Consider the following 16,102-nt stretch of genomic DNA (forward strand, 5'->3'; position numbering starts at 1 on the left):
CCATCTCTTCTGTCAGTCTTTGCAGGTTATTTCATCATCTCTCCTGTCAGGAGGGTGGTGGATGTTTTGGTCAAACCAGATGACTCTAGAAGGTGGGATGCTCAGTACCTACAGTGCAGAGGGGATGGTTGGCTCCTTGCTTTTCAAACAAACTCTTGTTTTCCCTCCAGGCATCTAAACCAGGAATTCAAGATTGAGGGATCAAAACATTGGAAAGGGTTCTTGGCAATTTGATCAACTGTGAAATAGTTACGAGCTCTTATTTTTTAAATCCGAAGGTGCCACTTTTTAGTTAAGGTCTGTTCTTAGGGCTTTTGTTTTATAGGCTCTCTGGACATTCCTGCACTGTTTATATTAATGCAGCTCATTTGTAGGCAGTGCAGACACTTTTAGAAATTGTAAGACTGTGGAGACATTTAATGGCTAAGGATAAATTGCACAGCTGTGGACACTATTTATACTTTCCTCTATAGAAAAGAGTCTGTATCATGAAATAGGCATAGCTCAGTGTTGTGAGTTATTTTTCATGTTTTTCTAGTCTTGGAAGGGGGATTGCCAGCTCTTAGTTTTACATGTTAAAAAGTCCATAGCATTTCCATATTCTAAGAAGATAAAGTTCATGCTTTATCCATTAAGGAAATAGATATCGAAGAAAGGAGAGACAAGATAGATGGGCTGAAGTGTTTCAAAATGTTAGTAAGGAATTCTAGGAACACTGCAGAAGATTTCTGGGCTGAGAGTAGTTCCTAAGTGTGCAAAGGGAAACTGTAAGAATTTAAATATGATAAAAAAATAACCAGGACTTGATAGAAGGTGAACAGTAACTCATGCAACAAGTTAGCTTAAAGGTTAAGCATCTGAAACCTCTGCAAAGCACACATCCCTTCCACAAGAAAGAAGTGTCCAAGCCCACAGCTTGAAAGAGAAATTTAAAGCAATTTCCAAGTTATTAAAATATATAAGGAAAAATAATTATAACTTTAATAGTTAGATCTCAACCAAGGGACCCAGAAAGGGAGCAAGTTGTTTGTTCTTTGTAGATCTGTTAATGATGGGAATCTTTTAGAAGTCAACTTTAAAAGACAAAAGGACAAACACAATTATAGGATGTGTAAAATGGAAATTAGGCCCTGAGACAGAAACTGAATTGCTTCAAAGATGAGAGGCTAGGATAAATTAAGAACTAGCAGATACCATCTTCGAAATACTGGAATCTAATATCTTTGACAATTACTTTGAAAAATTTGCTGAGAGAAACCATAGGAAATTGCAGGCACTCTGTAGTTCTGTGCTCCTGGGTTTTCTGTCTTGCACGTAGACTGTGGATAACTTTGAGTTGCCCCTCAAGATTCCATAAAATTATTCTGTTATTTAAAATACCTCTGAATGCTTCTACATCCTCCAGAGATTTAGTTGCAACACTGCAGTTTGTTCCCTTTTCTCCCTTAATGCTCTAAAATCCGCAGGCTTGTTCTGTCTCAGATTGTTGTCTGTTATGGGAGCCAGGGGATGGGGTTAGTGGGTGAATTATGAAGTAATTTGATCAAGGACTCAGGAGATACGATCTTTCCTCTCTTTTCCTCCCTTGTAATGTCAACACTGTGGTTTTTAGAAAATAATAACTTGCACGTATGCTCTAAAATTCCAACTTTGGCTCCGACTTGTCCTGAGCTGTTACCACTTTGCTGGGGTTGATCTGATATGGGTTACTGTTTGACAGCTCTTGTCCCGCTAAGAAACTCATTTCCAGCTTATGTATTACAGAAGTTTGATCAAAAGATAAAGCTTGAACTAATAAGATGAATAAGTTACTGACATCAAAGAGAAAATGGAATGGTGCAAAGCAAATGAGAGCCTGGAGCACTGATGTATTCACAAAATATTTCTTGTGGGTGACTGTTACTGACCATTGTGTGTGTCTCCTTGCCACTGCTATTTTTAAAACTTAGGCCACTTACTACCAAAAACAAAATCATTTGGTTAATAAAATTTTATTTCAGAATATTTCATATATTTATACTTTTATTTTTAATTCAGATACTTATGAAGTTCTTAGACCTGCCAGCAACGTTCCTTCAATTCTGTTCAACTCTGTTAACGCAGAGTGATAAATTCTTTCTGTATCCAGTTGGAATCCATGACAGGGACATTATCCCTTACCTGTCAGTCATCCCTCAGCTCCAGGTTACTGCCCTGAATCCAAGGTGCAGAACGGAGCTGCAATGCCTCTTACTTGATTTCAGCACACAGTGAAGCAGATTACTTTACTTAGGGATTTAAACATCTGAAATCAAACTTGCTTTACTGTGCACTGAAATGAGCTTGTACAGTCATTCACTGCATTCCTTCTTAGAGACAGTAGCTTGATAAATCACTCATCTGACAAGAGCAGGTTTTTACTTCTTGACTGGAACCTTCAGCCCACTCGCAAGTGAGGTGGTTTTTTTTCCCCATTCTTCAGATGACTGGTTATGTAAGAAAAGAATATGTGGATGCAGTGGGAAAATCAGTCAACCTGCTTCTTTAGGACAGCAGTTGTTGGGCTGGGTGACCAGCTGGGCTGTGCCCCGTGTTTGAATGAACCCACAAGGGGCTTCTGGCCTGGCCTTCTGGGGCTGGTTGAGAAGAATCCCTTTAATATGTTGCTATCGTTTGAATGACACTTTTAAGAGCTATTTCCCTGAAACATTTCGATGTGTTTATACACGCATGTCTCTTTCTTTGCATATTTAGCTTTTCCACACTGTGGGTTTCGGTCCAAGAACGCGTGTTTGGGGAGATCCTGGCAGATTGCTGGCTGGCTCCACAGCCTGATGGGGCCCTGCTATGGAAAACCTGCAGCCTCTAGATCCTTCTTAAATTGCACAGTGCTAAGTGATTTGTGATTCCAGTCTGAAAAGCCCTACTGCTACCTCAGACTGCTTGAAAGTGAGACGAACTAATGTTTTTCTTATTGCTGCTGTGTTAGAGAACCACTGTAGGAAACGTGCTGCAAATTTAGCTCATGACTTAACAGCAACAGCTCCTTAAACCTCACTGTGCTTCAGATACGGGCACAAAGGTAACTGCATCAGGTCGTAGTGCAGCAGCAGTTTGCTTCTGCTTCCTGGGGCGATGGGAGAGATAAGAAACACAAGTGGCAGAGCACGAGCTAATTAAATTTTCTTTAGATGTCTTTGAGTACATAAATGGTCAGCATTGCCCCGGTGGCTCTGTACAAATGCACCAATAGAATAATGCAGCTGTAGCTGTGAGGTTCTGGGCTATCATGTTGTAGAACCTCTTGATGACGAGCCCCTTGGTGTTTCTTGGTTTACTTGCTCTGAAACAATAAGTAGGAATATTTGTTTCACTTGTAGGTTTTTAAAACAGTCCTTTTTATTGAATGTACTGAAAGTTGCTCACTCTGTTAAAGGGCTAATATCAAGTGTGCAAAAACCGAAGTGACAAAATTTAATAAAACTTGGAACTTGCTGGCAAAGGAAGGGATAACACCTCATACTGCAGTGGTTTCCCAACCATAATGAAGTTGTGTGTGATGTAGCACTAGTTAAATGTGGACTGCAACGTTTCAAATGCAACCATAGCCTGAGCAGTCAGGCTTTTACGTTCCAAAAACTCTTCATCAAAGGAATAAGGTTTTGCAGATCACTTCGTGTAGCCTTGGCTGGTCGATATCTGTGGGGACAAAATAACTTAAATAGACGTGTGTGGGGGAGGAAATAAGTTCTTAATAAATTTTTTTCATAACTTTTTATTAAATGAAGGAAAATAGAGGTATAATCCTCAAGAGGTTTTTTTTATGGGAATTTTTAAATAAATTTGAATTGAGCGGATATCTCTAATTATATAAAAGTGTAATTAAATATTTGTGATACTGCGAAATCACGCTTTCCATATGCTTACCACAAAGCCAAGCATACTTTCTGTGTTCCTCTTGTGTATTTCTGTTCAGAGATTTGTGGTCAGGAGTAAATGGATGACTTTTGTGTGTGTCCAAGCTCTTGAGCCCTGTTTTACCCTCTTCCTGTTGTGCAATCCATTTTCCCAGGATTTTGTCAGTCACAGCAGAGTAATGTGTATTTACTCCCTCAACTTGGGTTAACATTTACTCCCAGGACTCCTGGGGTATTTTATGATTCCCTTCTGGAAGGCACTTTTAGTGTCATTATGTATAGTCCATCAATATTCTCTGGAACTTCTTTTATCCGAGGTAGAAGGCAATGTGAGAATCGTTTTGAAGAACACATCATGTGGAGAAAACATATTTTTCTCCAGAAGGATTGTGTAGGCGTTTAATACCATCTCAACTCCATGGCTTTCATAGGAAAAATTTTAAAGCTGAAGGAACGAGATCTATGCTTTGATTATTTCAGTAATATTTGCTGTTAGGGACCCAGACTGGCTAAATCTAGATTAGGAGCCAAGCCCTTCACCAGGGTTTGATAATCCTGATACACTGGTGTTCTGTGATACTGTGGTGGGAATGAAAACCCCCCCCCCCGAAGTCTGACCAACCTTTTGCCTGTGTCTAAAAGGAATAAATTATGTTAGGAGTCAGAAACAGATTAAGAAGAGCTTCAGTGTGTTACAGTCTGAAGGATCCATAAAAATCAATGTTGCAAGATGGCAGTAAAATTTTCTTACTGCCTTGATGCTGAGCTCCTGCAAGCAGACATGAAATCAAAGAGGAGGAGGAGGATGATTGTTTTTATGACATGCAACTGTTGCCATGAGATTCTTGGTTGCCATCAGAAAGGTAATTTCACTTAGTGGCTCTGATAAGCTACCAATTCAGACATACCAAAGCATTGCATTAAAACAGAATTCTGTCAGTTCTTCTGCACCTCTCATCTTTTATCCCAAATAGCTGTTTAGCTATCCAAAGAATCAGAAGCAATAAAGCAGGTCCTTTCAAGGTTATGGCTCGTCATGCTTGGATAACACGATTCAGAAGAGCCTAAACACAACAAATCAGAAGCTGTGAAACGATGCATGGCTTCACGCTCCTGTAGGTTTGAAAAAGTGCATATAGATTTCTTCCATTCCGAAGAGCCCTTGAAGTATGTCAAGTATTTATAGCTTTGGATGTCTCACTTGTACATGCTACATGCGGGAGTTAATGACTCACACCTTTCCCAAACAATTGAAGTGCTTCCTGAATGGTAGAGAAAACACTCCCTCCTCTGCTCAAGCACTGATTCACATTCTGATTCACATTTGTTTGTTGTCATGTGGCAAACACCATTTGGCATGTTTACTCCCAGGTCTTAATTACCCTGCAGCAGTACTTTTCTCCTTATAGATCTTATTTCCTTTCCTTCTCTCGGCTGTAGCATGAAACAGCACCTAAATTAATCCAAAAATAATAGCTTAGTTCTTCCTCCCTTCACTCCCCAGCTGCAGGCTTCTGCTTCTTCCCGTGACACCAGCACCTGTGGGCCCTCCACTGAACTGCAGTCAAGTTGTTAAAGCAACAGAAAGTTAATCCAGTGAAGAAAAGACACTTTTAGCACTAGGTTTGCAATTCACGTTGGCTCAGATAGGAGGCTTATAAACATCAAAACCAGCCCAAAGGAGGGAGTCACCCTGGCACCAGGAGCAGGGTAAGGTGAAGGAATCTGTGCAGTAGCTCTATGTTTAACATAATGAAAAGCAGTAAGCTGTTAATTCTGCTTAACCATAACTTTTGTTAAAGATCTGTGTTGCTTTTTCTCCCTGAAAGAGCTTCTCTGAGTCAGGTGAACACGGGACTGAGGCGTGTGAGAAGGTAACAGAACGTGCTTTGGGGCCAGAAGGGAAGGAAATGGCACTCTGGGTTCTGGCTGTGCCCAGACAGCCTTTCTTTAGCTGTTACCCAGATCTGCACCCTCACACTCCTGAGTAGTGTTTTAGCAGACATCTGGCATAAGCCAGCACATGTACTCACGTAGCTCTGTCAAGAAATGGATCCCAGACAAACTGGGAATGAGGTGAGTGCTTCTTTAGCTGAGTTTCTGTTGACCCCACGAGCTCAGCCCATGGCCGTGCAGAGGGATGGCAGCATGGCCAAGGATGACTTAGGTCATGCCTTTTTTTTTTTTTTTCCATCTGCTTATCCCAAATTTGTTGCCCTCTCATTTGTGCTGGAAACAGGTTCATAGGACTGTGCTGGAAAGCAGGCCATGGAAACCTTGTGGGCTCAGAACCTGGAGTGGGGAGCTGTCTGTGGAGCAGCAGATCTGCACAAGGGCAGCAGCAGGAAGAGCTGGGTGGGGAGATGACAATGTTCCAAGCTGAGTTTGTCACAGAAGTAAATATTCATTACCCATACTCTCAGAGTGTTTGTCTGCATTTCTGATGCTTTTATTTGAATTAAAAGAAAAGTTGGAGGCGTGGCCAGTAGTTGGTTGTTGAAAAATGCAATGGAACATTTATAGGCTAAACATAGCCTATAGGATGTGGTTAAAATAAAGTTATTTGCAGGACTTGGGCTTAGTGAAGCAGCATGCTTTGAATTTTAAGTCCTGTGTGCTGTTGTAAATGCTGTCTGTTCTTTGCAGAAGAATTTCTAGCAGCTAGATCAGATCTCTCCAAGATGGTCCTCTTTGCATGGGTTGTGTTACTCAATCACCCTTCATTCTATTCATTCCTCTGCCCTTTATTTAAGCCTCTTCCTGTTTTTCCTCCTCCCTCCTATATGCTTGAATGCATATGTATTTCCCTTAATGTACCTCTTCTATTTAAATTTACTGGTGGTACTTATTTGTTTTTCTCCCACACCCAAACAACACAGATTTGCTTCCTCTTTTGATAATTTTTGCTGTTGATCGATTGCATTGATGTGTTATTTCTGCTTCATTAATTCCACAAGTTAAATATTTTAACAGGTAATCAATACTATAGGCAGTTTTGCAAAGCAATTTAGCAAAAACACTGGTAGGAAACCAGCAATCTTCTTCTGCCCAAGTAAACTAATATACAAACCCCAAGTTTCCCCTCCACATCCCGCACACACGTCTGTCTTCACACACAAATAAAAATATTTGAAATACGATGAGATTCCTGTGGGTTCTTTAAATGAAATGACCTTCTCTTGCTATCCCAGGTTTTTAAAAAAATAACCATTGGAAATCCAAACTGCTTTCCCTGAATTATTCTAAGTAGACCACACAGATTGCAGCTTGCATGTCGTAAGGACAGGGAAGGGTTGTGCTGCAGTGGAGCTTCTTGGGGAAATCTGGAGTGAAGGCATCCCCAGACTAGATGGATTAGGAGCCTGATGGCTGGGAGCTGTTTCTTTCTGTCATCCTTCTCTACAACATTTGAAAAAGAATTTGAACTAATATCCCTCATACATCGAAGCTGTGCCTTCAGGGAGCCATTATGTTCACTGCTCTCGTTGCACAGAGGCTACATTTATTTTATAATCAAGTGTTGTTAATGCAAGGAAAAACATCTGCTTCTTAATGCTGGAAAATGAGCAGAATTTGTCTTGTGAGTGTAATTGCAAGTGGTGCTGCAGTTCTGGAAAAATCATTAGGTTTTGGGAGTTTAAAATAATTCAAAATTTTAGGGGTTTCATCTTTGTGGAATTAAGAATTTAACAGAAAAGGTTGGTTTATTTTTAGAAACTGAGAAGACTGCTTGTTGGGGTACCTTTTGACTTGTTCTTTGCTGCTGCCTACAAACAAATGTAAAACTTATCAAGGTGTAATTGCTGTCTCCAAAACCAGTCTTTCTCACAGGCTGCATTGTCCATCAGATATCTTGGATTATCTTTGTAGTCCTTGGAATGGCTCATTTTTCACAAGTGAGGTTGTAACTCGTTGCAGTCCATGGTTGTTCTTGCTGGGTTTGCATTATTAATGAAAATCAGAATGAAAAGCCTGTCTGCCACTTCCAGGTTTTCATAGAAGGAGCTTTGCCTCCAAAACACTTTGGCAGGATTATTTAGTGATTTCATTCTGATGTGTCAAATATATTCACATATCAACAAATAACATTGGCTATGATAGTAAATATTTGTTTATATAATGCATTGCATTGGTGGTTGTATTTTGGTAACTTGCTGTTCTCTTCCTTCCCTTCCTTGGTTGTTAGATATGCATAAACAGAAATGGATTGTCCTTTATCCATATACTGAGAACTTCAGTTACCACCTCCCTCCAGGTGCTAAATTGTCATTTTCCAACAATTCAGCTTGGCTAATATGGGAGGTGGACTCAGTGTGGATCTGTTATCCTAATGACTCAGTCCAAACTCAGAGCCACAATAAAAATGACCCTCCTGGTATTCTGTGTCTCTGCATCCTTTTTGTGAGAGGCTGGGGAAAAAAGGGGAAAATTTCTCCCCAGAAGAGTTTCTTTAGGAACTAGCTGCTGGTTTTGGATTTTGTCCAGAGAACTATTCAAACCTGACCTTCAAAACTGAAAGCCAACTATTAACATGTATTCAAGAGAATAACTGTTGCCAGGCTAGGAAAATTACTTCAGTTTTTCTATTCAGGGTGAAAAAAACACAAACCCAAAACTGAAGTGACCAATTTAAAACAATATGAGCATTTTTTCTTGTGACTTTCACTGTGTATGTGTAAGAGGGAGGAATTAATGAGGTGATTTGGTGAGAATTTTTCAGTTACGTGATCTGTAAATTAACCAATTATTCTTCTGCAGATTGATTATATTCTAAATAAACTGCAGTGATTCAAAATATACCCCGACTTCTTGTGAAATCTTGAAATAATCCTTGCAAGAAATGTGCTGTTGGACCAGACTGCCTAATTGACTTGGTGTTTGATAGCCACATATCAAATGTAAATAAATATTTTATAGTTATGGATCAGTTATTCAATGCATTCTATAGTAATGGATCTGGTATCTGTTCAGATGGAGCTTTTATGCTGTTGATTTTAGTTTGGGGACTTACAGGGAAATGGAAGCACTTGAGGTCACTGGAAAATTTTCAGTGTTAGGGTGGAGAGTTAAGACTTAGGGGGAAATGCAAGCCTGTTCATGTTGGGAATAGGTGGATAGAACGAAGTGAAAGTGTCAGTTTTATGACCAAAACGATTGACAAAAGTGCATTAATTTTCCTGAGCTACTTTACACTTTACTTACACTTCATTCCTCCTTTTTTTCTTTTTCCAGAAGAGTTGAAATATGTTTTGTTGACCCTGTTAACTTTGAACTGTTTAGTGTGATGGTATCACTTGGTGTAAGCACAACACTGAAAAAAGCTGGAATATCTAATTTATTAGAAAATAAGCTTTTACTCCTCTCAGTTTGGGCAGAAAACAAGTTCTTGGGAAACTGGGATTTATGGGGATTTTAACAATCTCTGAGTAGAGGAGGGAGCTTAGTTTCCAATACACTTTACGTTTGGTTCCTCATTTCATCTCTGCCAAAGACAGGACTTGAACTCCATCAAAGCTTCCTCAGCTGCCTTCGTTCTTTCTGCTTTACTAGACAGTACATTTACTTTTTCTCAAAATTTGCAGATTTTTAAGACATATTTGTAGTTCTAACCCTCCTTTTATTTGGTTGGCAGTTGTTAAGGGAGGACACGAAGCAACAAACTTCATTTTCTTAGAATACCAATATGGACATGTGGTTTATAGGAAATTAGTACAACGAAGCAAGGCTTAGAGTTTGTTGAGAATATGTTGTTATACCATGCCCAACTCGAGTTTTTACCTAAGAATTATTGTAATTGTGGAGGAGTATTTCTCTAAATGTGTTTCCAAGATCAGAAATAACTTTAAAAAAAAAAAAAAGATTCAATTACATGCTAGGAAATTAGAGTTGCCTCTTGTATATAATAATAAGTAATATTAGAAGCATGAAGCTGTTTACAAGTGGCCTCCCAGAGGTCCTGAGCTGTGGCTCAGCACATGCAGGCCCCTGATAGCTCCAAGCTGATCTTTGGCAGGATTGCCCAGGGGAGGGATCTGAGCAGCATCAGCACTTGTGCAGATGTGACCAAGCTGAACCAAGTTCCCAATCTGTCTGGAAATTTCCTTCTGTGGGGGATTAGTTTCCAGCCAGATTAGGAAGCACATCTATCCAGCTGTTTGTACAACCCACGAGCACTTTCATCAGCTACAGCTGCCAAAGAAGTGGCAGGATAGTCCCTTTGACCAAAAGTGCAGATTTTTATCTTCTTACACAGATGGTAAATCTGCACCTTAAGAAATATTTTGTTAACGTGCTCACAGGCTTAGCTGCTTCTGTACTGTTTAAAGAGGAAAACAAAGCTCCAAAAGCTTGGCTTTAAACATTTTGTAAGTAAATTTATTACTGAATAACTTTGGATGTTTTGGAGCAGAATAACTTGACATGTATTTTGTACAAGCTAAAAAAGGCTCTATTGCTCATAATGGTTTTACACTGCTGTATTCATACTGCATAACTTTTGCCCAGTTTTTAACTTCAGATTACAAGTTTGATACAGATGTAAAGATGTGTAAAATACCAGAATTAGAGGTGTCAGTGTAACACAGTGAGCTGAAATACGGTGGATTAAACTGTGGTTTTGTTTTAGGCTTCCTTTTTTTTTTTTTTAGTTAGATGGTTATACCTGAAGATCTAATCTGTCGTTCTAGATTCCTCACTTCCATTTCAGTTGATTTCTCAGGTTCATCTTGGAGGACTTATCTTAGAGAGGGCATGGGAAGGGAGGTGACGAGATGCTGGTGATAGAGGCACCACCCCAGGAGCTGCGAGGCTGTTCTCCTGGTTTGTAAATTTTCAAGCTCAGTTTTTTTTTTTAAATGGCATTGGTTTCTGTTCCTCGTTCCTTTGGAAAGTGCTGCTGAGGCTGGGCTGGCACAGGGTGGGTTTGGCTCAGCTCTTTCCACTGCCTGACATTTCTTCCTGCCATGGCACGCTCAGGTCTCAGCATTTGCTCGCTGCACTAAATAACTGAGATGATGAAGGTGCTGAGCACTGGCTCCATCAGGAAGTATATCAGATATTCCAGTATGTTTTGGGGCAGGGCTGTAGGCATATTGCTGTGTGCCTGATTAATAAAAAAAAAAGGTTTCTTGCCACCAAGACACACTAGAAACTTTGCCAGGTTGGGTCCTTTTGTTTCTCAGTATCTTGCTTATTGTTCCCTGTGCAATGACCTTGTATAGTTTCAATGTGCAAAACACTGTCTTGTCCTGTTGAATGTCATTTGGTGTTTTTCACCAAATGGAGGTTACTACAAAGACATTTTTTAAATGTTTAAGCTACAGCAGGTAATTAATCTTTTCTTAATAATACTGTCTATATTCTCAAGACCCTTTGAGAAAAGCTATCTCAGGGGTGTTGAGTAGATGATACAACTGTGATAATGAGGAGTTTGCTTTGATGGACCTAATTGTGAAATATTTTTTGCCTTCTGACGCCCAGTACATTTTCCCCTCTGAAGGAGCTGTTCTTCAGGATGATTTGTTTTTTCTTTGGTTGAGATACTCTTAGTCAGAAGTGTCCTGTGGACCATGTCCACCTGCAGTCTGCTTTGCCATCAGCTGCTGTCCTCAGCAACCAGCAAGTCACACTTGGGGGAGCACATTTCAGGTATTATCTCATGCACAGAGTCTCCAACCTGTGCTCAGGCAGGAGCTTGAACACAGTAATTACACACTTGTTTTGGGCCTCAAGTGAGCATTTTTGCTAGGAAAGGAGCAGATAAAAATTGAGCATCTTTCTTAGGTACAATACTTTTTTAATTTTAATATTTTAGCAGAATAATCATTTAGGTTAATGTTTGAACAGTGATAGTTTGAAGGCTCAGGAAAAGTGTGTGGCTTCATGTTGTGCAGGAGGGTGAGGGATGTGGTGTGGTTTTCCTTCCCTTAAAAATACCTGTATGGGATTTGCCTTTGTGCAAATTCCATATCCACAGAGAAATAAATGACTGCTGTGTGGAGAGATGAGGATTTAAACAAAATATTGGTAGCTTATTAAAAATCTCCTCTACAGAGGGGTAGCAGGTTTATGTCAGTAAGATTTTTAGATTGTTGGCTGCTGCAGTACTTCTTATTCTTACTGTGAAAGTGTGGAGAAAATGATGCTGAATTGTGACAGTGTAGCCCAGTTTTTTAAGGATGCCCTCCTTAAGGGAATATTCATAGGACTTAATAATGTATTATTCAGCTTTAAGGTTTATTTGTGGAGATTTGAATTCAGGAAATGGCATTGTTATGCAAGAACTGGAGCAGCTAAAAGGAAAGGAGATTAATATGCTAAGATTTGGAAGGAGAAGCTGGGGTTGGAGGATTATGTTAGCTCAGGCACTGATTTTCATATTTAACTAAGAAACTTTCTGTAAAACTTTTTCTTTTTTCCCCTTTGGAGCAGAGTAGGTATTCAGGATCGAGAAGATGTTATTGCTGTATAGAAACTGAAGATGTTTCTAATCCTTGTGCAGAACTTTTCCTACTGATTCAGGAGATCTGGGCCTGCTTCACTGTAGGCCTTTCTTTCCAGGGACTCATTAAAATGAACACACAAGTAGCATCAGATCGTTTTTATTCAGCCATGTTATTAACAAAATAGAAAGCTGGAGTGATTAAACCATGAAACTGTAACTGTCCCTGGGGAACAGCTCAACAATTGTGCCTCAGAATGTTTCCTACTTGATTTCGGTGCTTACTTTCACCAGAGGACAGAGGTAGAAGTCCAGAGATGAGCTCGTGTGTGTCTACAGATAAAAAGGCTGGCATTTGCAGAGCAGCTTACATTGTGTTATGTTTAAAACTGGGAATTTAACATCAGGGGTTTTTTATAAAGATGATACATATTTTAGATATTTCATTTTGATGGTATATACAGTAACTGCAAATCATAAAAAATGTCAAAGTAAGGTTTCATGCCATAAATTATATCACAAAATACTGTACAAAATTCCAGTATAAAAAACCCTGGTATCTCCTATATTGCTTTCTCTTCCTATGGAAAAAAGCATAGCATTACAGCTTTGATATTATGTTAGTTTTTCACTGGGGGAGAAAAATCTCTTTGAACAGAAGAATGAGTTGTAAAGGAGTAAGACTGGAGAAAATTAATCTATAGTGATGAAGTAACTTAAGATCCTCAGGGAATACATACCTTGCCCTGTTAAAAAAAAAATAAATAAAATCCCTGTGGTTTCAGAAAGGAAATAAAGATGGTCAATGTCTTAATGAAGGAAGTACCTAATAAAATGTTAGTATTGAAAAATACTGGCCTGAAAGCCAGTTGAAAGATTAGTTTGTGTGTGTAATCTTTCTTACCTGTCTATGACAAAACCTGGGGCTCTTCATGGATAACTTATGTCCTGTATTCTGTGTGCCCCTTGTGAGTTAATGTTTCTGTGCTGTAACTTCCAGGAAAATAAATGTGCATTGTGAATGCTGTGTCCCACTGCAATTGGACTGCAAGGGGCTTTCTGGCACTCTCAGCTGGGCAGGTCCTGGAGCCCTTTGTAATTTATCCAGCACATCTTGTAGCCTTCAAAACACCCGAGATGTCGAGCTGTGCATTTTGTGTGTGGTCTGGAGGCAAAATGTTCTGACTCTTATGAATGAGAAAGTTGTTGTAAAACTTTGAGTGCCTGGGGAGAGGAGCACATGTGAAAAACAAGGTTCCCAACTGCACAAATTCCTGCTGAGCAGTGTCAGGCTGGGAAGGGGAAAGGTGAGATACTCTGGAGCTCAGTTACACTCCATTCTGTATAAGCATATGTGGTATTTGTGTTTCTTGACTGCACATACCACAAAATACCTAATGTTTGTGGCCCATCATTGTGTGTTAGGAAGTGCCTGACAGGAGTGTGTTGTCTTTAAATTAAAAACTTGATAGTGGAATGTGCAAATAAAATTTACTGAGGACTGAGACTTTGAAGTAGAAACCTCAAAACTTTGGGAAATACTGATGTAGAAAATTCTGAATAGCATTCATGTGCACAAATGTGAATCTTTAAAGTGTTAACACAGATAATCTCTAACTTGCAGGTAGCAAATCTTTAGAGATCTGTGGAAAAAACAAATGGGGAAAGGCAGTTCATCTTAGTAGTCTAATTTAAAAAGGAACATTTCTGTGCCATACCTTGGACAATTGTCATTCCAGAAAAAGCAACAGTAATTTTCACTCATTCAAACTTTGCTGCCATTAAAGAATACTTCTTGGTTTTCTGCTGTTCCTCCTTTAGAAGTGTTTGTTGCTTTTGGCAGGTGAGTACACTAGAAAGCTCAGGATGGTTTGGTTATTTTGGAGGAGCTGGAGCTGTTGGAGAAGATAGGAATTTCTGTTTAGAATGGAAAAGTGATCCTGATGGTCTCTTTGGAGACTGAATGGTCTCTCAAAAATTCTTTTGCTTCTGTATATTAGAAAAGCACTTTTCTGTGGAAAAAAAAGGTTTGTATGTTGGAATTGAAATATTGAGCCAGTGAATACGTGTCCAGATAAATTCCACTAGTACTGTTTTCAGTTTTGATTAAAAGTAACCTTAAAGATTTCTTAGTGTTCACAATGCCAGGGTTAATCTGGCAATACTTGCTTTTCTCACAGTGTTTATACTCCATCCACTGTACACCCTAATTCTGTATATCCATCTGTCTGTGAGGTGGGACAGGGTGAGTGTCCCTGAGCATCAGGAGCACTGTCAGGACACTGATCCCAGTCTCTGTCACACTGCAAATCATCCAGAGCTGGATCAGGGCAGGAGGCACTTTAAACTAGCAGCTATACTTCAGCTTTTCCATCCAAATTGTTGCTTTTAAAGACAATGAGGAATGGAGGTTAGTAACCTTTTCTTTTAAAATAGGAATAATGTTTAATTAGACAGGACTGGTTGGGTCAGGGAGTGATATTTATAGGCTGAGACATTGTTGTGTTGGTCTGACAAATTAACATGTGAAAATTTTTATTTTTAAGTTTTTATGCATAATGAACTTGATATAACCTCACGAAAGCCAGAAGGAAAACCTGTATTTCTTAACATGACTTCTTTTGATTTTTCTTCCATGGACATATGCTGCTAATATTTAATCTTCAACATGTCCTAGGTCATACCCTGACATAATAATTTTACCCCATCAGATCACCTTTCTTTTAAGATGTGGGTTTTTTTGACTGCCTGGAATTAGTTGGTCTGAATTTAGTTATGTTTAAGCATTAAGGATGCACTCTAGTTGCAAAACAAAATCTGAAAAGATACCACATATTTCTTAAACTTTGTGTGCTGTTTCAAAAGAATATGCAATCCAAAACCTCAGTACAAACTCTGGTTACGGGAAGATAATAATTTTTCATTTGATTATCTGTATCAGTACTGCCTATTTATGGAATTTATAGTTATCCCTTGTTTTAATTCATGGTTCTTCTGTTTTTTAATTTTAAGTAACGTTTTTTCTCCTTGTAGTCCCAAAATGTTATCAAATAGCCTGATCAGTTGAACACTCCCTGTATTATGGCACACTGTGTAAAAGCCTCAAGTGGAAGGTAAATCTGAGTGTGGTAAGAGAGAACTTTAGGAAAGAACAAGTATCAGACACACTTAGCTTTGACAAGGCAGCGCAGTGCTGTGCTTCACTGCTTGTAATAGGAACTGGTGTGAGTGAAGGGACATTTTATAAAAAGGAAATTGTAATTAAGGAAATAGCATGTTCCTTAATTACTGTCATTTCAGCATGATCTACAGTGAAATGGTGGTTTATGTCCTGCTTTTTGTAGGATTGTGACAGGCATGGGCTCCAGGGCACATCTGTTTTTTAAGCATTTTTAACATGTAGTAATTCTGCCTGTTGATTTCACAGGTGGAAGGCAGAGCTCCCTAGTCATGTAGATAAGGAAGGGAAGATACAATAGCTCATATGCAGCATCTGGGGGAGAAAAAAAATCTCTTCCAAGACCCATATGATTAATGTAAATGGAGTGAGAAATGAGGTGGAGCACCTAAAGCTCCCAGGCTCCTTTTCCTGCTTAACACAGCTGGGGAAGAGCACAGGACATTCTCCTTTCCCACAGAACATGACTACTCCAGCATTTAGATTATCTCCTTTAGGAGGACTTCAAAACCAAGGATGGGATGAGATACAGGTGGAGATCTAATTAGATCACTTCCCTCTGTAGGCAAACCCTCGTTGCCAGTGAGT

The 16,102-nt window shown here is 39.3% G+C and overlaps 1 protein-coding gene across 1 annotated transcript in view; it reads left to right on the top strand.

The window, feature by feature from the left end:
• Nucleotides 1–16,102, top strand: part of PEAK1 (pseudopodium enriched atypical kinase 1) — a 102,000-nt gene that overhangs the window by 7,704 nt on the left and 78,194 nt on the right. The window lies entirely within an intron of this gene.

This window comes from Manacus vitellinus, unplaced genomic scaffold, assembly GCF_001715985.3.
Source record: "Manacus vitellinus isolate BGI_N305 unplaced genomic scaffold, ASM171598v3 scaffold_53_pilon, whole genome shotgun sequence".
NCBI classification, from domain to species: domain Eukaryota; kingdom Metazoa; phylum Chordata; class Aves; order Passeriformes; family Pipridae; genus Manacus; species Manacus vitellinus.